The sequence below is a fragment of the Rana temporaria genome, chromosome 2 (assembly GCF_905171775.1).
Source record: "Rana temporaria chromosome 2, aRanTem1.1, whole genome shotgun sequence".
Lineage (NCBI taxonomy): Eukaryota > Metazoa > Chordata > Amphibia > Anura > Ranidae > Rana > Rana temporaria.
In genome coordinates, this window is record NC_053490.1 from 107437485 (window position 1) to 107463275 (window position 25791).

General features: G+C 43.1%; 1 long non-coding RNA gene across 1 annotated transcript in view; it reads left to right on the forward strand.

Moving 5' to 3' along the window:
- LOC120928544 overlaps positions 1-16452 on the forward strand; it is a 37665-nt gene extending 21213 nt beyond the window's left edge. Inside the window, exons 2-3 of the long non-coding RNA XR_005747217.1 lie at positions 13446-13530; positions 15955-16452. This is a non-coding gene — a long non-coding RNA (uncharacterized LOC120928544). The remainder of the gene's footprint in view (positions 1-13445; positions 13531-15954) is intronic.
- Positions 16453-25791: the final 9339 nt, after the last annotated feature.

The window sequence follows — 25791 nt, forward strand, 5'->3', positions numbered from 1 at the left end:
TGATGCTTTGGTTCAAGGAAATCATTGGTGAATGATTTTTTATATATATATATATATATATATATATATATATATATATATATATATATATATATATATATATATATATATATATATATATATATATACACATATACATATATATAATTATATCATTAAAGTCAAAAAGAGACTTGAGTTTATATAATAAAAGAACAAATTTTAAAGTGTTGAAACTGCAATTATTTTTCAAAATACCCACTGGTACATTTATACACATATGCCAGCGTTTAACTAATGCCTGGAAGGCTTTGGTGTAGAAAGATGTGTGAAGCATCCCAGGATAACTTGCTTCACTTCATCAGTGCTGAAAATGCTGACCTCCGAGGATCTCTTTTAGGGGTCCAAACAGGTGGAAATCCCTGGGAGTGAGGTCTGGGCTGTACAGCAGAGTTGCTGTATTGTGCACGTAGTTCAGTGAGTAGTATAAGGTTGTGCATTGTCCTGGAGAAACAGGACGCCCTTAATGATCAAACCAGGCCATTTTTTCCACATCACTCAGAACAGGACAGTAATAGTGGCACCACGGGGTAGGGAAATCCACATGAATAATGCAACGTTTGTCCCAGAAAACACATGCCATCAGTTTATCTGCAGACGCATTTGTTAAAATTTCTTTGGTGGTGAGTCTGTGGTAGAGCTGTTCTATGCACACACTAACACTGTTTTCTGCCCCTCTTGATTAACTGTCTCTGGACTGGCCCACGACATGTGTGCCGCCTATCAGTAACAGGCCACACTTGCCACTTACTACTGCACGTAGTACCGCCGCGCTAGCATCCCTAATTATACCATGAAATGTAAAAGTCCTGGTTTAACTTGAATGCCCCTTGTGTATTTATATGTATGTGTGTGTATATTAGGGCTCTACAAACCCTAGGAGCCTGGTCGCATTGGCGATTAGAATTATCGGCCTGGTGCCTGGGCTACACTGCTTCAGGTGTCTTGTCCCCATGCGGCCCCCGCTGGTGCGCGGACTAAGATGCCGCACTGGCCGGTAGTTGAGGTAGTTGGCTTTGCAGCCTGCTGGAGTGAGATGCTTCCATTGGGGAACTGGCGCCCTCTTGTGGTGGCCGGAGCTGTGACAAGCAGTCAGCAGGTTTCCCCTGCCTGTTCCCACTGCCCGTCCATCTCCTTCCCAAGAGAAGAGGTTGAAGGAGTTGGGGCTTGATCCGGTGCACTATCCTTAACGGTGAGAGGACAGGGAGTGTTGGGAAGCTGGTTGAAACGGCTGCAGTTCCATTTACACCCCCAAAAATTATTATTCTAATTTTTTTTCATAATTTTTTTTTATTTATTATTATTTTTCATTCTCTCCCGGTCATGCCACAGCTACACAGCCGAAGAGGCCCTTTCACACTGACTGATCAGGTCCACCTGTCAGTATTTCAGGCGGACCTGATCAGACCCTCCAGTCTCCTCTATGGAGCAGCGAATATATGTCGACGCCATCTGATCCTGTCTGCCAAAAACAGACGGATGGTGGTGATATTTTTCATCTGTTCAATGGATCGGATTGGAAATGGGCAAGCGGACAGTTTCCATCTGATTGCACTATAAAGGAGAGTGCAACGCAATCGCACGCCGTCCATGCGATCTGCGGCGTGTGTCAATGTTAGATTGACGGCACCCCGAAACATATTGCAAAACTTGGTGCGATTGGCAGAATTGCATGGCATGGGTGTGAACACCCATGTCATGCGATTCAAGTACGGGGGAAAAAAAAGGGTCCTGCAGCATTTTGGTGCAGAAGCGATGCGATTTGAGCCATACAAAATTTATGGCTCCAATCGCACCACACACACATTGCATGTGATGTGCACAGGGATGTGGTGCGATTCCTTTGTGAATCACATGCAGTGTCTAAATCGCACAAGTGTGAACCCAGGCTGAAGCCATCAAATGGCTGGTGTCATAGCTGATCACATGTGTAGCATCATGACAACTGCAGATCAAACTTGGAAAATAGTTAGGGAGGGGAGCTTTTATAAAGTGCAATTTTACACCATGAAACTAGCAGATGCGCACAGGGCGTAATCTACGCCGCACACACTTAATTTTGTGGATCGCCTTATCTCCCTCATTTGCATCTTTGCCTATCAAAACAGTGGTGTGTCTAGCGTATTTTGCGCTCGAAGAAGCACCGGTGTAATTCTTTTAGGTAGGACGGAAAAAAATGGATTTCAGGCGCATTTTTCAATTACGCCGCGCATCTCGAGATAAGTCGGCGTAAGTGCTTTGTGAATCTGGCCCGGTATGTGCAGATAAGGAGAATTCAATCAACGATGTTAATCCAGGTATCAGATCTCACATCCCATCGAATATAGAAAAGAAATGCCGCAATAGTATAATACCGTTTTTATTAAAATCAATAAAAAAATATAGGACAGCCAAATGGCTCCTTACTTGATCCGGTGCCAAAGTCCCGGCACTAAGGCTGCTGTGCGTGTATCTCTGTGTGTGGCGTGCATACCACCTCCACCAGCATGGACCCGGGAAAGTAGCGTGCGTAAGCGTGACCAGTGTGCGCCTTGACGTACGTTTCGTAATAGATTACGTCATCAGGAAGCATCAAACTTGGCAGATCAAACTTGGCTGTACTAGCAGGGGTCTCAAACTGATGGCCCTTTAGCTTTTGTGAAACTACAAGTCCCATGACACATTGCAGTGCTGACAGTTACAAGCATGATTCCCACAGGCAGAGGCATGATGGGACTTGTAGTTTTGCAACAGCTGGATAGCCGCCAGTTTGAGACCCCTGCAAGTGTAAAGGATAAGAGGGTTTAGTTCCGCTTTAACTGTACAATAAAAATGCACACCCAGCTATCATCATATCACGGCACAATGATGCAGGACCTGGCATAGTGAAGGTGGCACTGCCCACATATTTGCTATCCTAGCCACTGTACATAGAAGAATAAGGGCATGCTAGTTCTGCAATATATATTTCTCTTCCAGTGAATCCGCTTCCCATGTTGCTAATGGCATCTCGTTGAACAGTTTAATTTCCAACTCTTACAACTTCCCTGTCCTCCAGTACTTGGCATGAGAAGATGCTTCATAAAATCCCAAGCCACCAGCCACAATTGGCTCATACATCTCTTGATCCAAAAGGATTTATTCTGCCCCTTTCCCACAAATAACTCTACTAGGAAAACATTTCCCCGCTTATATGTCCCAGAAGACCACTTTGGGGATGGAAATTTAGCCGGCAATTATATTTATCTATATGCTGCTTAATTTGAGGATGGTGTTAAATAACACACGCGAGTGGCCTGCTGTGTGTTAGGAAAACATTTCTGCTATAAACAGGGCTTCTTACACTTTTCACTAAGTAGTAAATCTGAATAATTTTTTATTTATTTTTTCATCAGACTTTTTCCTTTAAAATCCGCAGTTGTTTTATTAGATTAACACTTCCAGTGTCAGAGGCGCTAGCACGTGTTACAATGTGGATCGCCTAGGTACACAGTGTAGCTGCCAAAACTTGAGAAGGATTAGAACTAAACTGGGTTATTCAGTGAGGGAAAGAGCAACATAATAAATTGTAACAACTCGCTGCAACTGATCGGGAACCGCGTTCAGTGAACTGAATTATGATTGGGTGCTGCAGGTCAAGTAGGTTCCATAACCACTTCAGCCCCAGAAGGTTTTACCCCCTTCCTGACCAGGCCATTTTTTGCAATACGTCACTGCGATACTTTAACTGACAATTGTGCGGTTGTGCGACATTGTACCCAAATAAAATTGATGTCCTATTTTCCCCACAAATAGAGCTTTCCTATTTAATCACCTCTGGGTTTTTATTTTGTGCACTATAAAAAAAAAGGCAGACAATTAAAAAAAAATATATATATATATATGTATTTTTTACTTTCTGCTATAAAAAAAACAATAAAATAATGTAAAAAATCTAAATTTATTCATCAGTTTAGGCCGGGGGTCTCCAAACTGCGGCCCGAGGGCCAGATGTGGCCCTTTGCTAGCTTCTATCCGGTCCTTGGGTAAGGTGACCAGATTTTTAAAATGAAATCCGGGAACATATTTTTTTTACTTGAAATGGCAGCAATCCGCGACTCTCTGCCCGTCGCCACAGCCGCCCGCCTCACGGCCTTTCAAGTTTTACTCTCCGGGCTCCGGCTACTACTGGGTGGGGAGCGGAGGAAGATCACTCTGCCAGGGAAGGCAAGGAGATAAGCAGGCAGGCAGCAGGCCTGTACTTGAACCAAGGCAGAAGAACATCTGAGCGGAACTGGATGGGCACCCGAAACTGAAGAAATATTCCCTCTGCTCCGACCAGCACATGATCATCAGAAAGGGGCACAGATAATGGAAAAAATACACCCCCCAAGCTAGTAGGAGGGGCAGAGCGGGGGGGGTGTAATTAAGAATTATAATTTTTTTAATTCTGCACTGACTGTCTTTGAAATTACCCCAGCCCCTGTTCAAATACAATCTGGGTACAAAACTGGGGACAGACTTGGTCTGGGGACAGTGTCCTCAATCCAGGGACTGTCCCCTGAAACAGGGGATGTCTGGTCACCCTACCCTTGGGGCACTATTCCTTCCACTGATGTGAGGCACTATTCCTTCAACTGACAGCAACAATAGGGCACTCTTTCTTCCACTGATACCAATGATGGGATACTATTCCTCCTATTAATAGGGGCACTACCCCTCCTATTGACCACCAATTCTGAGGCCATATTTTTTCTCAATGATGCTGAAATTTTTTGCTGGCCACAATCCGGCCCTCTTAAAGTCTAAAGGACAATAAACTGGCCCTTTGTTCAAAAAGTTTGGAGACCCCTGGTTTAGGCCAATATGTATTCTGCTACATGGTCTTTGGTGAAAAAAATTCCAATAAGCGTATATTGATTGGTTTGCGCAAAAGTTATAGCGTCTACAAACTATGGCCATACACGAGGGACAGATGACCGAGGCATTAATGCACATTGCGCGATATAGATGGGGCTCAGGTAAGTATTAGGCAGGCTGAGGGAGGCAGAAGTTTTTTTTTTTATCTTAATGCATAGAATGCAATAAGATAAAAAAAAAAACTTTTGACTTTACAACCACTATAATGCTAAGTTGTTTTATAGTGTGTTAGGCATTTGCATGCATAGAACATACTGCTAGCCCATAGAGGCTGACATACTGACATCATGCAAAATTCTAGTCTAGTAGCTGTCTTGCTGATCTAGTGGGGGTGATTTACTAAAGGCAAGTTCACTTTCCAGGGGAACTTGCCCCAGAGCTTAGTGAATGAGGTGACATTCTGCTGACTTCTATCATCCAATCGTTTGCAAGCAAACATGCTGTTTTCTGTTTTGTTTTCCTGGCACGTGATTGGGTATTCTTTGCAAAATTGAATTTGACTGCATATGCAAATTTCTGAGGAAAACTCCTATGGAAAGTAAAGTGCAACTTCCTTTGCAGAATGAACAGCCTATTTGCCTTTAGTAAATCAACCCCAGTGTCTTCAGTACTTTGAGATACCCAATCCACAGGCACAAAGAAGGCCTCGTACACACGACCGAGGAACTCGACGGGCGAAACACATCGTTTTCCTCGTCGAGTTCCTTGTTAGGCTGTCGAGGAACTCGACAAGCCAATTTTCTCCATTCTCGTCAAGGAAATAGAGAACTTGCTCTCTTTTTGGCTCGTCGAGTTTCTCGACAGTTTCCTCGACGAAAATGTACACACGACCGGTTTCCTCTGCAAAAAAATATCTCCCAGCAAGTTTCTTGCTGTTTTTTGCCGAGAAACTCGGTTGTGTGTACGAGGCCGAAGAAGTTCTGAGTCTGGTTGCTGCATCGCATGCTTGTTTGGGTTCAATATCTCAAAGTATATAGCCAGAACAGCCCCCCGCGGGAGACGAATGACAGACCAGGGAAGGAGGTATCGCTTCAAGCACCCATCTCCCCCCCCCCCCCCCCCCGGGTGGCAGAAACTAACCTTAGGAGGCAGGGGGAATGAAGAGCTGGCCCTTTCTCCTCTCTGTTCTCCTCTGGGCTGAACAGGAAGTGTCCTGAAACACGATTGCCCAGTGTGTCCTGAGACATGATTGGCCAGTGTGTCCTAAAACACGATTGACTCCCTGGCCAATTGGGTCTTGTCTGGGAGGAGAATCAGGAAGACCGTAGCGAATATCCATTCGCTATTGTCACACATGTGGGTGTGCTCAGGGCACAGTGATGCGCTCATATGCATAATTACTAAACCGCATGTTTTTTCTAAATCCTGCAATAACTCGTGGCAGACCTCCGCAATGTCTCCTGGGAACAATGACAAAAGCTCCCAGGAGACATTGCGGCATCGAGGAAGTGACGGAATACCCGCACACTACCTGATGAATCCATATACAGGAAGCGGCCAGTAACATAAAGGATCACTAAGGTTCGCCTGCCCCTGACAGTCACTCGAGCTGGGCATCGCCGCTTAGTGAAGGATTGGCTCGGGCGGCTCGGCTGCGCTCGGCTGCTCTAGTCCTGTAAAGGGAACCGAGTTCCTGCTATGAAAAAAGTGCAGGAACTCCGTTCCCACGCGTTCCCGCAGGACTTGAGCCCTGGGCCCAACACTCTCTCAGCGCAAGCTTGGGGTCAGAAAAATTCAGAGTCCAAAACTGCAACCACAGAACAGGGGAACCGTACAGAAGCTGTAGAAATGTCATCTTGAGACGGCTTGCCAACGAATCATACTTCCCCCAATATCTTCCCCCCGGAGAACCAGTAATTTAATCAGCTCTACTTTCTGTGAGGTTTAATATAACAGCTTGCACTATAGATTATCTGTGATAGTAGTAGGTGTCACTGTAAACCCCAAAGTCACCATGCTGTGTTGCATATAATTTATGATGCCATTGTGATGTGTTTCTGCTTAGTGTTGTGCGCAGAAGGGACCCATTACCAGCAGTATGAAATCCAAATGGCTTTAAACCAAAGACAGAGCAGTTATCAAGCTGTGATACTGTAACTATTACCATGAGCTGATCATGTATTACATTTGTACGGCAACATGATGCACTTCAGAGTCTTCTTTCTCGCTGTTATGTCACACTACAGCCGTGCTTAGAAAATGCATGTATAATTACATGTGCAAAGAAACAGTTTATCATTTTAATGAGGCAACTAACCCACCTATTTCAAGGATAATATAGGTGCTAAACCAAAGATAAATCTACAGAATAAGGTAGTTAGTGCATGGAAATCACTGGTAATTAAAATACAGAGCATTCCAATGATATTTGAAAGCATTAACCAAAATGCTTCTGCGTATGTGGACTATTTACGGCTACAGAGAATGGGCAATTTACTTAGGCAATACAGTATGTAATTACACTACCTAAGAAAAAGGCAGGTAGATCGACAGACAGACAGACATGTACATAGACAGACAGACAATTGTGCGTCTGTCGGTCTGTATTCTGTACAGGAAGCAAGAATTAGACTAAGCTTAGGTAGTAGGGCTCTGCTACATGACTTAAAGCGGAGTTCCGGCCACAATTTCACTTTTTAAATATAAATACCCCTGTAATACACAAGCTTAATGTATTCTAGTAAAGTTAGTCTGTAAACTAAGGTCCGTTTTGTTAGGTTGTTACAGCATTTAGACACTTTATAAAATAGAAATTGACTGGGGCCATCTTAAGTGTGTGCATCATGAAGCCAGACTGTATGACTTCCTGGATTTCAGCCTTGCAAATCTCGCACATGCTCAGTGCTGCACAAGCAGTGTCGGATCAGGTTTCAGCACCTGTGCTATCCAAGTCACATGATTCTTTGAGACTGGGGAATGCACAGACTCCTAGAAAGTTACACCCACTACATTCCCAGGAGTCTGTGCGGTGTAGGTTAGGAAGCATTAAGCACCTAGGTGCAGGAAGTGGGAAGATTAACTATTCTGCCTAGCAACAACACTTTGAAGGCATCTAAAAAAAGAAAAATAATTCGTAAAGGATTAATGACATTTTTTTTAAAACTACTGATGTAATGTTATATTTATGGGTGGAACTCCACTTAAAATTTCAGGAGATTAATGATGAATTTGGCAAAATTGGAGCCATGCGTGCCCTTATTGTAATCCCCGGCTTGACAAAAGTTGACTGAACAATCGACTTTTGTCAAAAGAGCCGATGAATAATTGCCGGCCGACCACTTATTGCATCTAAACAGATGATGAGCTGCCGAATACAAGCCAATTGGGACCAAGCAATGAAGCTGTCCACATTTTGATGACTTGAAAAAATGTCCAGCGCCCCTTTTGGAGATTACAATAGGAGGCAGGGAAGATCTGTCTGTTCACACTATTTAGAATGGATGGAGAGATCTGTTAGATTTTTTTCATTCGGTCCATAGTCCTAAAATCTTTAAAGGATAAGTCCACCCTAATGCCTTGTACACACGATCGGAATTTCCGATGAAGTCAGACGGAATTTTTTTCATCGGATATTCCAACCATGTGTGTGCCCCATTGGATTTTTTCCATCTGAAATTCTGACGGACTTAGAAAGAGAACACGTTCTCTTTTTTTCAGATGAAAAAAATTTCTATCGCAAATTCCGATCGTCTGTGTGGAACTCCGACGGAGAAAAAAACACGCATGCTCAGAATCAACTCGACGCATGCTCGGAAGCATTGAACTTCATTTTTCTCAGCTCGTCGTAGTGTTGTACATAACCGTGTTTTGGACTGTCGGAATTTGGTGTGACAGTGTGTATGCAAGACAGCTTGAACGGAATTCCGTCGGAAAAATCCATCAGTTTATCCAGCTAGAAATTCTGATCGTGTGTACGGGGCATTACACTAATTAATATATTAGATTAAAGCTATTGCATTGGTCCCCGTACACCACTGTGACCAGTGACATGTCTCCCGGGGTTTGGGGGCTCCTTCGCTGTGATTGGCTGGAGTCGCGATAACTTCACTCCTGCTCATGCACGCGCAGGTTTTTTTTTTCTCAGACAATAGGTGCAGGAACTCCCCCTTTCCGAGTCACCCCTTGTCTCTGCCCCCTACCCACCTCCCAGTACTGCCCCTTTTAGACAATATAGAACCAAATATCATTTTGTGGTGCTAAGTAATTTATATGGAATTTGGTAATGATATCAAGAAAAGCAGTAAAATAGATCCCCTGAAGCCAGCAACAATAGATCCCCCTAACAACAATGGACCACCCACAACAACATTTCCCCACCAGCAACAATAGACTCACGGAAGCATCAACAAATCTCCATACAGCCAGCATTAATAGACTCTCTGGCTGCCATCAACAATAGACCCCTCCCCCAACAGTAGATCTCTTTCAGCAACAACTGACCCCCCCAGCAACATAAGACCCCCCTAGAAACAATAGGCCCCCCTGCAAAAATAGATCAACAGCAGTGAGCATCAATACCCTGCAGCACACCCCAGCATCCCTTGCTATTACATACAGTCAGTTCAGAAGGTGCCGGAACTGCGTTCCCCCGCGTTCCCGCTGGAAAAAAGCCCTGTCCGCGGGAGCCACCAGTCATGGCACGGCTACTGAAGAAACGGCAGGAGCAAGCTGTTTCTTCAGTGCACATGTGCCGATGACGTCGGCACATGCGGATACAGTGAATATCTCATAAACTGCAAGTTTAGGAGATAATAATGGTACCTACAGGTAAGCCTTATTATAGGCTTACCTGTAGGTAAGCGGTAGTACAGGGTTTACTACCAATTTAAGTAGTGGATGTGCATGGATTATTTTTGGAGAATAAAAATAGTTTTAACCCATTATTTTGCGTACATTATTAAAAATCTCTGACAATTTTGTAATGTTATCTGCTCTGGAATAATTAGTTACAATCAGTCAATCTGCAATGTAGACATCCCCCCTCTAGTTTCTATAGAGTAGTCTGATTGTGTACTGCACACCAGCAGAGAGCCGCGCTCCCCCAGCACATGGTTTGTATGCTTTGCTCCTCCACTTGCTGGCGGTTTAGATGATGCCATCATTCAGAAAGAGCAATGATGGCACAGCTCACAATCAATGCTAGAACAGTCCACAATCAATGGGATTATCAAATGAGAGACATTGCTTACAAGTTTTGCAGCAGTGAGCAGCTTGTTATATGGATGTGTCCATGCAGGCCATGGAACAGCTACTGCAAAATAAACAGAAACACTGGATTAGTAATAGCTACAAAATCCAAAAAAGCACAACGAAAATATCTCTAATACTGTCACATGACCACCTTCACCGCTATTTATTGGTAGGTGTGTGGGGCTGTGGTCAGGGCAGAACAAAAGACTTCTGGGGAAATGCCGGAAATGCAAAAATCACTATTACCCAGAAGCCCCTAATCCTTTTTGGAGAGGGTGTTCATAATATTAATACCAAATAAAAATGATGACTTTTAATGAAATCCTATTATAAATGTTTTAGGTTATGTCCATGCATATAACTGTATTCAAGTACATATATATATATGTGTGTGTGTGTGTGTGTGTGTGTGTGTGTATGTATGTATATGTATATGTATATGTATATATATATATATATATATATATATATATGTATGTATGTATGTGTATATGTATGTATGTATATGTATGTGTATATGTATATGTATATGTATATGTATATGTATATGTATATGTATATGTATATGTATATGTATATATATATATATGTGTATATACCCTTAATAAATATTCAGAATGCTAAAACACTGTCGGGGTACATCAGTGCAGCCTCGTCAGCGCGCATCAGTGAAGGAGAAAAAAATGACCTGTTTGCAAAATTTTATAACAGACTATGATTTCTTTTTATTTTTACAACAACTTGTATGAAAAAGTATACTATTTTCTTTGTATAGCTTCCTTTGTGTGAAATCCATGGTGTTCCTGTCGGTCCCTTTTGCTTTCTTATTAAAAACTGACCACACCTAGGCTACTTTCACACTGGGGCTCTGCGGCGTCAGCGGTAAAGCACCACTATTTTTAGCGGCGCTTTACCGTAGTTTTTGCGGCGATATTCGGCCGCTAGCGGGGCGCTTTTAACCCCCGCTAGCGGCCGTAAAAGGAGCAGTTCGGCCCTGCTTCCCATTGATTTCAATGGGCAGGGGCGCTTTAGGAGCAGAGTATACACCACTCCTACAGCGCCTCAAAGATGCGGCTGGCAGGTCTTTTTTGAGCATCCTGCCAGCGCACCGCTCCAGTGTGAAAGCCCGAGCTTTCACACTGAAGTGAGAGAAGAGGCTCTTTCAGGGCTCTTTGCAGATGCTATTTTTAGCGCTATAGTGCCTGCAAAGTGCCTCAGTGTGAAAGTAGCCTAAGCAGGTGCACACACCATGATTGGCTGACAGCTGATCACATGGTAAAGGGCCGCTGTGATTGGTCTCTGATCAGCTAAGTCCGAAGGACTCAGCGACCACAAAGCATGCCGCCCGTGTACACTCTCCCAGCAAAGGATGCTCACGCTGTAGCTGTCTTTTGGCTATAGCGCGGGTGGAAACTGGTTAAAGTGAAAGAAAAGCCTCATGCCTTGTACGTCAATAACGCGGTGACGTACAACACTACGACGAGCTGAGAAAAATCAAGTTCAATGCTTCCGAGCATGCGTCGACTTGATTCTGAGCATGCGTGTTTTTTTTCTCCGTCGGAGTTCCCTACGCACAAATTTAATTTCCGATAGACATGTTCTCTTTCTAAATTCCAATGGAAAAAAGTCCAATGGGGCACACACACGGTCGGAATATCCGATGAAAAAATTCCGTCTGACTTTTTCCATCGGAAATTGCGATCGTGTGTACAGGGACATAGGTTTAACTATTCTTACACATGTTCCCACCTCCTAACTATACTGCCTAACCTGTATAAAAAAGATCTGTGTACTTACCTGTTTTTAATCCATTCTGGTCATGTGACGTCACCCATAGACTCCCATGTCCCAGCCATTGTTGGTGCTCCGTCCTCTGTCCTGCAGTCGCTGCTTGATGACACAAGGGAAAATAAAATAGCTGTTAAACAGGGTTTAACTTTTTTATCCATTAATGCATCTCAAGCCTCGTACACACGCACAGTTTTCTCGGCCAGAAACAGCAAGAAAACTGCTGGCAGAGCTTTCTTGCCGTGCGTGTGTACGAGGCTTTGAGGTTTCGAGTTAAGAAAACTGCCCAGAATCTAGACGAGAAAAATGGAGAACCTGCTCTCTATATTCTCGTTGTGATTCTCGGCAGTGTTTTCCTGCCGAGAAACCCGAGTGTGTGTATATACTTACCTGTCTCCATGGAAACCTGCGCATGCTCAAAATGACTTTGACGCGTGCGTGGTAGCTTCCAAGGCATAGGTAGGGTCAAGCAAGATGGCGGCGATGGCATCGAATGCATCACCGTGTTTGTGCCATTTAAAAGAACGGCGGTTCTTTTTGAATCGTACGTGTGTACACTCGGCTGGCAAGAAAATGCAATTTTTTTTCCTGACGAGAATCCCGGCTGTGTGTACAGGGCTTAAAGGATCACTAAAGGAAATTTTTTTTTTTTCGCTAAATAGCTTTCTTTACCTTACTGCAGTCCTGGTTTCATGTCCTTATTGTTCGTTTTTGCTTTGAAGTAGCTGTAATTCTGCTGTGATCTCCACACTTCCTGCTTGTCTGGCTCCTTATGAAAAATCTCATGGCAGATTTTCACTGAGGTCCAAGCTGTGTGTCTAAAACTCCTCAGAACCAATCAGATTCATTTTAAAAACAAAACACTGCCCTGGATTTGTTTGTTTTTGTTCTGTGTCTCTCTCTACTTCACAGAAACATGAAACCAGTTTAAAAACGAAAGTGAAACTGCAGGTACATTATATGATTGAATTTAATCTATTTTTAATCGTTTTTAAAAGGAATCAGTTAACTTTTATGTCTCTATACCCTGTAAACAGTCATTTCAGCAAAAAAAAAATGTTTCCTTTAGTGACCCTTTAAGTTCTGATCTTCTGCAGTCTCTTTGTGGTCCTGTCTACGTGTACTCTGGCGATGGTAGGGTGCATTTTTTGATGGTGAAAAATGTGGACCACGTCTGCATAATGTGTGGTACAACAGCCACTTGTAGTCGCAGTCTAGGGTGCTTGTGATGGGGTGACAATGGAGGAGCACACAGGGACAGGGCGATCTAGTCCTGTAACAAGAAGTACCTGCACAAGGACTTTTCATGGAAGGACCACCAGTTGTTGTTTCAATGAGAGCTTCAGAAATAAAAAATGATGGACAATTACTTTTGAAATAACATTAACATCATAAGTTCAGTTTAAAGCTTATTTCAGATTTTAATGATTGGGCTTAGCTCTACTATAAGCATTTACTTTCTATTTTATTTTTAACCCCCATTGTACAAAAATTGAGCCAAAACAAAAATCACCCATATTAACATTTACTTATTCCTTGTTTCCATGCAGTTCATGATTACAATGGTCTCTGGAGAACACAGAATGTAACACCAGGATTACTCTACACATATGACCTTGATGGCTGCACTTTGTCGTAAGTTTCCCCTAAAATTCTGTAATTCCTCTGGTTTTGAAAATCAATATGTTACCACAGCTATACTCATATACTACTGCAAATAGGCATTGTTGTCCTGTTCTGGGGCTCGTTCCATTGGCACCCCTAGAACAGTGACTGAGCTGTAACGGACAACTCGCGCTCAACTATCAATGATTGGGAGCTGGTAGGATGGCCTTCCAATGGCGTCCGCACTGTGAAGTCAATCCCAGTGACAAACCACTGTATGTACTGGAACGGTCTATAGAAGTATTAGATAAACATAGCTGTAGATAATCTGAACTGTACAAATATTTGTATACATATAAAAATACACTCACCAGCCACTTTATTAGATACACCAATTCCGTTGCTTGGTAACACGAATTGCTAATTGAAAAAACGTTGCCTGGTCCGATTAATACACTTCAGCTCTGACATTCAGATGGTAGGGTCAGAATTTGGCATAAACACTATTTAATCACCACTGGGTTTTTTATTTTTTGCTAAACAAACAAAAAAAAAAAGAAAAAGAATGAAAAAAAAAAAAAAATTTTTTCATTGTTTGATATAAAAAAAAAAAAAATTCAACCATTTAAAGTTTTACAAAGCTACTAAAGTTAGCTGTTCACTACTATTTAAAAAAAAACTGCCATACAAGGCTTCAAGGGTGGATCCAGAGTCTAGTCTCGGGAGGGGCACTGCCAGAAAATAAGGTGTTGCTTACAGAACTCAATTAGGTGTCCGGAGTGTCCGCTGCAATGTTGCAGTACCGCTAAAAAATTAATGATCGCCGCCATTACTAGTAAAAAATATTTAAATACTAATGCCATAAATCTATCCCATAGTTTGTAGACGATTGTCAGGGACTGCAGACATGGTACAAGAGATGGTCAGAGACTGCAGACATTGCACACGGGATGGTCAGAGACTGGAGACATGGTACAAGAGATGGTCAGAGACTGAAGACATGGTACAAGAGATCAATGCAGCCTTATCAGTGCCCATCATTGCAGCCTCACTGTACATATGAATGCAGCCCCACTGTATATATGAACACAGCCCCACTTTTGTATATAAATGCAGTCCCACTTTTGTATATAAATGCAGTCCCACTTTTGTATATAAATGCAGTCCCACTTTTGTATATAAATGCAGTCCCACTTTTGTATATGAATGCAGTCCCACTTTTGTATATGAATGCAGTCCCACTTTTGTATATGAATGCAGTCCCACTTTTGTATATGAATGCAGCCCCACTTTTGTATATGAATGCAGCCCCACTTTTGTATATGAATGCAGTCCCACTTTGTCTATGAATGCAGTCCCACTTTGTCTATGAATGCAGTCCCACTTTTGTCTATGAATGCAGTCCCACTTTTGTCTATGAATGCAGTCCCACTTTTGTCTATGAATGCAGTCCCACTTTTGTCTATGAATGCAGTCCCACTTTTGTCTATGAATGCAGTCCCACTTTTGTCTATGAATGCAGTCCCACTTTTGTCTATGAATGCAGCCCCACTTTTGTCTATGAATGCAGCCCCACTTTTGTCTATGAATGCAGCCCCACTTTTGTCTATGAATGCAGCCCCACTTTGTCTATGAATGCAGCCCCACTTTGTCTATGAATGAAGCCCCACTGTGCATGGCACTCACCATGGCATTGCCTCGATCACACACAGCAGGTATCTCCTCTCCCGACGTGTGTCATGGAACAAACAGGAGCTGTAGGTCTGTGTTCGGCAGGGCAGTGTGCTCTAGCAAGGTCCCCCCCCTAGACGGGCTTGTGTGATAGACAAAACACTGATTCAGTCAGTGTTCCATCTACTATCACACAAGCAGGTCTAGCACAGGCAGCACAGCCGAACACAGACCCTGCTCTCACACACAGCGAGAGATGCCCGGTGTCATACATGCAGGAGAGAGGGGGAGCGCTACAGTCAGCTACAGCTCAAAGCAGCCTCAGGACAGGCAGCCTACCGGGCTGGGCCAGTCTGGCCCTGGTGATGAGAGAGAGAGAGAGAGAGAGAGCGAGAGACTCGGCAGCGGCAGCTGCAGGCACCGCAAAGCAGTTTAAAAAAAAAATATAAAAAAAAAAAAGCCAATGTGACATGATTGTCTTGGGGGGGGGGGGGGGCAATTGCCCTTTTGTCCCCCCCCCCCCTTCTGGATCCGCCGTTGCAAGGCTTGGATATCAGACAATTTCTGATGAATCGGACAAAATTTGAGCCATGGTTGGTACCTCAATCCAATAGCTGGCAGGGGAGATTCCTCCACCTTCTCTCTCTTCCCACTATATTAAATCAGCCCATATTCTTTGTGGACATCAGATGTTAGATTGAGATAGCACTTGCTCTCCTTTCACATGTTAATTGGTAATAATAATAATAATATATTTTTTTTTCTTTTTTTTTTTTCTTATAGGACTAATTCTACCTTTTGACTTTCGTGAACAGAGTCCAATGGACGACATTCAGTACATTGATTGTGAGATATACAGAAACTGTATTCCAATGGATGGTAACGTGTACAGGTTTGATATCTTCCCACTAGCTGCCCAGGATCACTTTTACAGAAATGCCAGGAGCTTGCTGCATAATACTGCAAAACAAGCTCACATGAGTTAAGAATGCTAACTTGAATATAATTTTATTTTTAAAACCAGAGTTTAGTATCACTTTAAGGGCTTTAATTCTGGAACGATTAATTTCTACGATTTCAGTTAGGAACTTTGGGACACTTCAGACAGTACTGCCACCTTCTGCTCTTTGTGGCACTGAACTTACAGTGCTAAATCTAACATCGGGCTCCTACCACCAGAACAAGATATACTGGGCGTAATTTACTAAACCTGCTCCCTATAAATAAGAGTGAAACAGTCATTAGTGATAAACCAATAAATTTTCACCGCAGCGCAAACAAATTGTCAAAATTGATGGAAAAAGGTGTAAATATAAAGCGCACAAAATTGTCTATACAAGGTAAACTCCCAAAAATTGAAATATATATGTATATTAAAATTTTGGGAGTTTACTTTGTATAGACAATTTTGTGCATTTTATATTTACACCTTTTTCCATCAATTTAGAAAATTTGTTTCTGCTGCTGTGGAATATTTTATCACTATGACTGTTTCACTTTTATTTATATGGTTTATGTAGCACTAGTATTATTTAATTACTATAACCTGTGCTCGGTGGAACACATTTACTATATAATTTTTTAAGACTGCACCATTAGCGCAGCTGGCGTGTTTTTTTTTTTTTTTTTGGGGGGGGGGGGGCGGCAAATGACCCCACCCCCGGGCCAACCGGAGGAGTCGCACCAGCACAATTTATAACTGCCAGCTATCCCACTAGCCCCCCCTTCCCCGTGGCATGGCACGGCACTAACACCCCCCCCTGTCCTTACCGTGGAAGCGGGCACTAAGAGCAGTGGTCAGAGCTGTTGTGACCATCTCCCAACGTGGAGGGCTCCGGTGTGCTTTCCTAAAGTCCTCTCCTCTGCTCTTCTCGGCGCTAGGTGTCCAATAGGATCGCCTGATGTTCTGGCCAATCGGGAAACGTTTTTTTTTATACCTGCTTCCCGATTGGCCGTGAGAAGATCAGTGTTGCAACAGCGAATATTAATTTGCTGTTGCAACACACCTGGGTGGGCTCAGGACGCATGCCCTATGACCTGAGCCCAAGCTATTTTGAAACCTTTTAGAGCCTGTGGCTCTAATCAGGTGCTTAAATTAAAAACCTGGCCGCTGTAATTTATGTACCCGGTGACCTCAAAGGGGCCAGACACATGAATAGGGGGTGGCAGCAGCGTCCCTAATGGACGGGCCGCCACTGGACTGCATCCTGCACAATCCGGTGCAGCTCTGCATAGAAACCAATCAGCTTCCCAGTTTTATTGTCAAAGTTTAATTGAAGTTAGAAGCTGATTGGCTACCATGTACAGCAGCAAATGGTCATTTAGCTTAGTGGATAAAGCAAATCTGTATTTACATTATCGAATCCTATGAATGCTAAAAAAAAACACTCAAGTGGTTAAATTTTCTCCACACATGGATGATTGAAGTGAATGCAGATTTACCGTATTCTCTAAGTTAAACGAACATTCTCTTCTTTAAAAAAAAATCAACCCCATGGTGTGATTCACATTTGTAGAACAATGCATTTCGATGTGTGAGGTTATTTAATTGTATTTGCATTGCTTGTACTTGTATTCCTCTATTACAAATAAAGTATCAGCTTGTCATGAAGTGTCATGATTTATTCTTCACTGAGACATATGTAGTTACAGGAAATGTGCTCTTTTGTTCATGTTCCTTTTGGATTACCTGGTTACAGCACATATAACAATTACAAAACCTATTATAAATAAGTATATGGAGTGAGACTATTTGGGGTGGAGAAAGCTTGATTATGATGCCCACACCCTTTATTCTATCCTGTAGATCAGGGGTGCCCAACCTTTTGAAGAGCGAGGGCCACTTAAGCGACTTGGTAACTGGTCGTGGGCCACAATCAGTGAAGCGGGCGGATGGCAGGTCTGTGTCCGCTCTGCATATGCAAAGCGGACACAGACGCAGCCGGATCGGATTGTAGGTAGGACACAAGTCGGTTTACATCTGCTACACCTAAGAGGTGAATTGAGGGCCCAATTGGGTCAGACTGACTGTCTAAAAGGGGTCAATGGCTGCTTTCACACTGATGCGCTGCGGTTTAACCACACAGCGGTGCAACGCAGTGTACCTTTGGCTTTTCTGCACTTTGCAATAGACTTCTATTATATTTTGCAGGTTTGGTGCACTTTCAGAAAGCTCGAACTTGCAGGTAATAACAGAAGTCTATGACTCTGCATCTGTGGATTAGTTTGAAAGCAGCCCAGTAACCACTGCAGAACAGATATGCCCATATATACACTGTGATTTTAGTAATAAACTGACCTTTAATAACAGTATTCTATTCCATCCCAGAACAGGAGGTCGTGGGCCACATCAGAGGGCTCTGCGGGCCACATGTGGCCCCCGGGCCACAGTTGGGCACCCCTGCTTTAGATGCTGCTTGATGTTAATCTCTCCATACGTACACAACGGCTTTGTGCAAGCTTTAAGTAGCCTTAATAGTAAAGGTAGCAAAAATATAATAATAATAATAGAAGCTTTTGGTGGTAAAAGCAGCAGGAGTAAGTTTGCACTGAATATCTTTGCTGCTTCTAGGCCTCACAGAAAGCAATTAAAGGGGTTGTAAAGGTAAAAAAAAAAAATCCTAAATAGCTTCCTTTACCTTAGTGCCGTCCTCCTTCACTTACCTCATCCTTCAATTTTGCTTTTAAATGTCCTTATTTCTTCTGAGAAATGCTCACTTCCTGTTCTTCTATCTGTAACTCACCACCGCAATGCAAGGCTTTCTCCCTGGTGTGGAGAAAGCCTCTTGAGGGGGCGAGCAGGAGAGTCAGGACACTCTCTACTTTGCAGATAGAGAAATGAGCTGTGTGTTAGTGGGCGTCCTGACACTCCTGCTCGCCCCCTCCCCCCTCAAGAGGCTTTCTCTACACCAGGAAGAAAGACTCGCATTACGGTGGTGAGTTACAGACAGAAGAACAGGAAGTGAGGATTTCTCAGAAGAAATATGGACATTTAAAAGCAAAATCGAAGGATGAGGTAAGTGAAGGAAGCTATTTAGGGAAAAAAATGTTTCCTTTACAACCCCTTTAAGGTAATATTTCTATAGCTTTTAGATCTGTTTTGGCTGCTACTTCCACCAGGCATATTACTGCTTAATAAAAAATAAGGTGTCACAGCCAAAATGACATAAAATTTTTTTTTTTTTTTTCAAGCTGAAATGGACCAGATTAGGGTCCTGCTGTTGAATTCAAGCCAAGCTAAATGTATATATAAAAAATAATCAATTACACATCCAAACTATGTAATGCCAGAATATGGCATCTCTGACGTTGTCTATTAAAATCTGCCTCTGGTAATACTACATACAACAAAAGGCATCGCCTAAGCATGTCTTTTAAAGAATTGCTGTTTTTCTAATGTTCCCCCTAAAATCACATTAAAAGAATCCTCTCCCAGCTACCTATTTTTATTTTTGTTTTGCTAAATGACCCCCCTCACGACAATGCCCAGCTCCCTGGGCCTTTTTTAAAAATAGCTTATCTATTCGCCTTAAAATTGGCCAGCATTTAGTGTCAAGATTCACCTCCAAGAAGTTCAGTGAGGTTCAGTTTTTCAACAAGCTCTCTGTAGATTAAACCAAGGTAGATTTGCTCACCCCTACTGCAGACCCTTGGGGCACAATTCATCCGAGATGGTAATGGGAGGTAAAATGTGTGTATTTTAAATAGACACTGTCACTTTTAGCTGAGCTAAATAAGGTGGCAAGTACAGTGGCGTCACTAGGGTTGGTGTCACCTGGTGCGGTAAAACATGGTGTCACCCCCCCTCTGTCTAGGCTGCCCAGCACCAAGCAGGCAGCGCACAGGGCACACCCCAAACCAGCCCCTGTAAATGATAGTATAGGGCAGTATAGTGGCAGGTTAGGGTAGTATAGAGTGGTATAGTGGCAGGTTGGTGTAGTGGGGTGGTATAGGACAGGTTAAGGTGGTATAGGGCATGTTGGGGTGATATAGGGTAGTTTGGGGTGGTATAGGGCAAGTTAGGGTTGCATAGGGCAGGTTGTGGTGGTATAGGGAAAGTTAGGGTGGTACAGGGCAGGTTGGGGTGGTATAGTGCAAGTTAGGGTGGCATAGGGCAAGTTGGGATGGCATGGGAAAGGTTGGGGTGGTACAGGGCAAGTTAGGGTGGCATTGGGCAGGTTGGGGTGGTATAGGGCAAGTTATGGTGGCATAGGACAGATTGGGGTGGTACAGGGCAAGTTATGGTGGCATAGGGCAGATTGGGGTGGTACAGGGCAAGTTAGGGTGGAACAGGGCAAGTTGGGGTGGCATGGGAAAGTTTGGGGTGGTACAGGGCAGGCTGTGGTGGCACAGGGCAGGCTGTGGTGGCACAGGGCAGGCTGTGGTGGCACAGGGCAGGCTGGGGTGGTACAGGGCAGGCTGGGGTGGTAAAGGGCTGTTTGGGGGGGTACAGGGCAGGCTGGGGTGGTATAGGACTGTTGGGGGTGTACAGGGCAGGCTGGGGTGGTACAGGGCAGGCTGGGGTGGTACAGGGCTGTTTGGGGGGGGGTACAGGGCAGGCTGGGGTGGTACAGGGCTGTTTGGGGGGGTACAGGGCAGGCTGGGGTGGTACAGGGCAGGCTGGGATTGCACAGGGCAGGCTGGGCATGTCGGCTAAAAAAAAACAAAAAAAAAACGGGATGGTGTCACCCCTCTAGCGGGTGTCACCCGGTGCGGACCGCACCCCCCCCCCCCCCCCCCGCACCCCCCTAGCAACGCCTCTGGGCAAGTATGAATATTTTATAGGTAAACCTGTACAGTGGAACCTCGGATTGCGAGTAACGCGGTTTACGAGGGTTTCGCAATACAAGCAATTTTTTCTTTTTAAATCCTGACTTGCTTTGCAAGCATTGTCTCGCAATATGAGCAGGATTCAAGCTGCTTGGGTGTGCTGTACCATAGTTGGCCAGAGGTGCGTTGGTACTGGTGACGCTCAGTCACTCGAAGTCACTCAGAGATGCTTGGAAACACTCCATCTCTGGACACATGCGGTACTGCATAGACAAGCAGTGGCTGTGGAATGGATTATCTGAGTTTTTATTATTTCCTATGGGGAAACTCGCTTTGATATACAAGTGCTTTGGATTACAAGCATTCTTCTGGAAGGAATTATGCTTATAATTCAAGGTATTACCGTACATTTATTATTTACCGTATATACTCGAGTATAAGCCGACCCGAATATAAGCCGAAGCACCTAATTTTAATATAAAAAAATAGGAAAGCGTATTGACTCGCGTATAAGCATAGGGTGTCCATCTGCATGCATCGCTTTGCCTCACTGTCCATGTGCATGCCTCACTGTGCCCATACCTCGCTGTGCCTCACTGAGTCCATGCCTCACTGTGCCCATGCCTCACTGTGTCCATGACTAGACTTACGTTTAACATGGGAGTATATGGAAGGGGTGCCCGGATTTGAAAAATCGGTGCTCCCCGTCTGTAGGTTCCCTAGACAGCAAACCTTGCACACTTGTAGAAGAGAACTGGGGCTACATGTGTGCCAAGTTTCGGGTCCAGGGGACATACGGTCGGCTGGTATCGGGTCCCCAAATTTACACAAGAAATTACCGTTTAACATGGGAGTCTATGGAAGGGGTGCCCCGATTTTAAAAATTGGTGCTCCCCAACCGGAGACCTACGGCCGGCCGGTACCGGGTCTTCAAATCTGGAAGATTAGGCACAAAAAGGTAACTCGAGTACAAGTCGAGGGGGGCATTTTCAGCTCAAAAAAATGTGCTGAAGAACTCGGCTTATACTCGAGTATATACAGTATCTTATTGCATAAGTCCAGTTGTGACATGTTCCCTTTAAGGGGATTGCAGAGAACCCACACCTGGGCTGGCACTACATAACAACACAAGTTCATTCTCTTTTGCGGTAATGGGGGGTGTAGAGGCTTCATGTTATCTGAAAATTTTCTTATGCACAAACACCAATGACTGATTCCAATGACAAATTCCAATGACTTTATTATTGCCAGTGGAGTGACACCATCACAGTGCTAGAGCTTCAAATATTTAGAAGGAACATCACTCCTTCAGTCCATCCCGGACCACTCACACGCTTATGGATCCTGGCTCTCATGAGTACACAGGTTCCCCACAGGGGCCATTTTCCCACCTTTATGTAGGGCATCAAACCAACCTTACCTGCCTGGGACCTGTCTCTATTGGTTGTCGCTACCCTTTCAGACCACCACAGCGCTCTGAGATGGAGCTTAGATGTGCACTGGCGATTCCCGCTGGCACGCCCCGGTTTGCAGATACTTAAATTCCATGGTTTATGCTCCTGATGAGCGGCTATCAGGTCGCGAAACGCATAGAGCCATTAATTATAACCATCAACTGTTACCATGGACCTTTTATTATACTTTTTATGACCGTAACCATGTTTTTAACTGTCTGCTAGTCGAATCATGCTATCTCTGTATTTGTTATGCAAATGTATATCAAATTATGTACTCTCATGTATCTGTTTTATAAACATTTTAAATATTTATGGTTTAGAGGCTGTATGCCCAATATATGCTATAAGTGATTGTACTATACAAAATAAATTCAATTTTCTTACTTGCTTGACTTCTCAATTTACTGCTGTGAACTTCATCTAAAGTCCCACTTCTCACTCTCCCCTCCTTAACCACTTCCATACCGGGCACTTACGCACCTTCCTGCCCAAGCCAATTTTCAGCTTTCAGCACTGTCGCACTTTGAATGACAATTGCGCAGTCGTGCTACACTGTACCCAAACAATTTTTTTATCATTTTGTTCCCACAAATAGAGCTTTCTTTTGGTGGTATTTGATCATCTCTGCAGTTTTTATTTTTTGCGCTATAAATAAAAGAAGAGCGTCAATTAAAAAAAAACACAATATTTTTTACTTTTTTTTATTTAATAAATATCAATTTTTTTAAAAAAAAATCTTTTTTTCCTCAGTTTAGGCCGATACGTATTCTTCTACATATTTTTGGTAAAAAAAAAAATCGCAATAATCATATATTGATTGGTTTGCGCAAAAGTTATAGCGTCTACAAAATAGGTGATAGATTTATGGCATTTTTATTTTATTAATTTTTTTACTAGTATTGGCGACGATTTGCGATTTTTTTTTTTTTTTTTTTTTTTTACTGTCAGCGTCACATTGCGGTGAACACATCGGACACTTGACACTTTTTTGGGACCATTCCCATTTATACAGCGATTAATGCTATAAATATGCATTGATTACTGTGTAAATGTGACTGGCAGGAAAGGGGTTAACCACTAGGGGGCGTTGAAGGGGTTAATATGTTCCCTAAGGTGTGTTATAACTGTAGGGGGGAGGGGACTCTCAAGGGGAGGAGACCGATGTGTGTTCGTCTGTACTGGGAACACACATTGGTCTCCTCACCGCTGACAGGAGGTGGATCTGAGGCCCTAGATCGGCCGGGATCGAGGAGGGGTTCCTGCCGCCGTCATTTTACAATGACGCGGTATGGATGTGGTTAAAGGAACACTAAAGTTAATTTTCAATTTTTTTTTAAGTAACAAACATGTTATACTTGCCTCCACTGTGCGGCTCGTTTTGCACACAGTGGCCCCGATCCACATCTTCTGGGGTCTCTCGGCGACTGTCATGGCTCCCCCCCGCAAGAGCTTTCCACCTTCATGCCTGCGCTGCTTTCAATCCATCCAGTGTAGCCAATCAATGGCCAGGCTGGGAACCGAAGAGGATGACGGGGACGAGTGAAGGACCTTCGAGGGGACAGGTAAGTAAAACGGGGGCTTGGGGGGGGGGGCTGGTACTGTCGGATGTTTTTTCACCTTAATGCAGGCGTCTCAAACTGGCGGTCCTCCAGCTGTTGCAAAACTACAAGTCCAATGAGGCATTGCAAGAATGACAGTTACCCACATGACTCCCACAGGCAGAGGCATGATGGAACTTGTAGTTTTACAACAGCTGGAGGGCCACCAGTTTGAGACCCTTGCCTTAATGCATAGGATGCATTAAGGTGGAAAAACATTTACCTTTACAACCCCTTTAAGTAATTTTGATAGGGATGGAGGCAGTTACTCCGTTGGTTCCTGCCTCATCTAAAGTGCCAAACATTATTTTCCTTTTTTATACCATTTAGAAGGAACATAGTTAGCCATGTTCTGTTACATAAATATACAAGATTGGAAATGTGGCATTTATTGGCTCAATTTATAATACTGCTTCTTGTCAAACAGCCGTCTCACCTTGATTGTAATATAAAGCCATTGACCTGACCTTTGTAAACATATGATTGTTATTTTGTAGAAAAGAACATAATTAAGACCGAAAAGTGAAACCAAGGGAAAGCAGAACCGCTGTAATAATCCACAATATTACATTTTCATGATGATTGAACGTGTTTCATGATGGTTGCTGTGTAGGTTGTGATCTATTTTAATGAACCAGCATAACAGAAAAACACTCTGCTCTACAGGCGCCTCCACATACTTCTTCATCACTGATGAGTCCAAATTAAACAGGCCTTGGAGCTTTTTGGCATTCAAATAATTTTCAAATTTTTGCTAAAAAAAAAAAATTGTAGAAGGTCTAACAATTGTAAATGTATTTATTTTACATTTCAAGAAGGCAGTGATCCATTAAAACGTATTCATTGAAGCATTTCCTTAAGATTTCCCATGCTTATGCTATAAATGATACAAAAATATCTCTTAAATTCACTGGATGTTTTCCATTCTTGGTTATAATGTTATTATAATTCTGGCACAACTATATGAGGTTGACTGATTTTTGGTAGCAATATTCATCCAGAGGATTAGATGAGTATTTCAAACTATAAGAGCTGTTGCCTGATGCTGACATCATATACATTTGAAGTGGAACTCCAGATAAAGCATAATATTACTCGTACAGTATAAATCACACTTGTATTCTTAGACCATGCGTTTTATGTTTTCAGCTGATTGGAAACTGGCAAAAAAATAGGAGTATGCCATACAACCATATAATATATAAAATCTTTTTACCATCTGAACATTTGATATATTTGGACAAAACAACTAGGAAAATATGAAATGTTGGTATTTAATGGCATCTGTTACTTTTGTTATCATCCTTACATAAAGTATTATATGTATTCTTTTGTATTCTTTTGTATGTACTGTATTTATGTTGATACTTTATACTACAAAACTTGCTTTTTCTGATTAACACTTGCCCTCCGGAAGATTTAACCCCCCTTCATTACCAGGCCATTTTTTTTACGATACGGCACTGCGTCACATTAACCACTTAAGGACCGCCTATACGTCGGCAGAGCGGCACGGCTGGGCATAAGCACGTACAGGTATGTTGCCTTTAAAGGAGTTGTAAAGGTAAAAAAAAAATCCCCTAAATAGCTTCCTTTACCTTAGTACAGTCCTCCTTCACTCACCTTATCCTTCGATTTTGCTTTTAAATGTCCTTTATTTCTTCTGAGTAATCCTCACTTCCTGTTCTTCTGTCTGTAACTCCACACCGTAATGCAAGGCTTTCTCCCTGGTGTGGAGTGTCGTGCTCGCCCCCTCCCTTGGACTACAAGAGAGTCAGGACGCCCACTAACACACA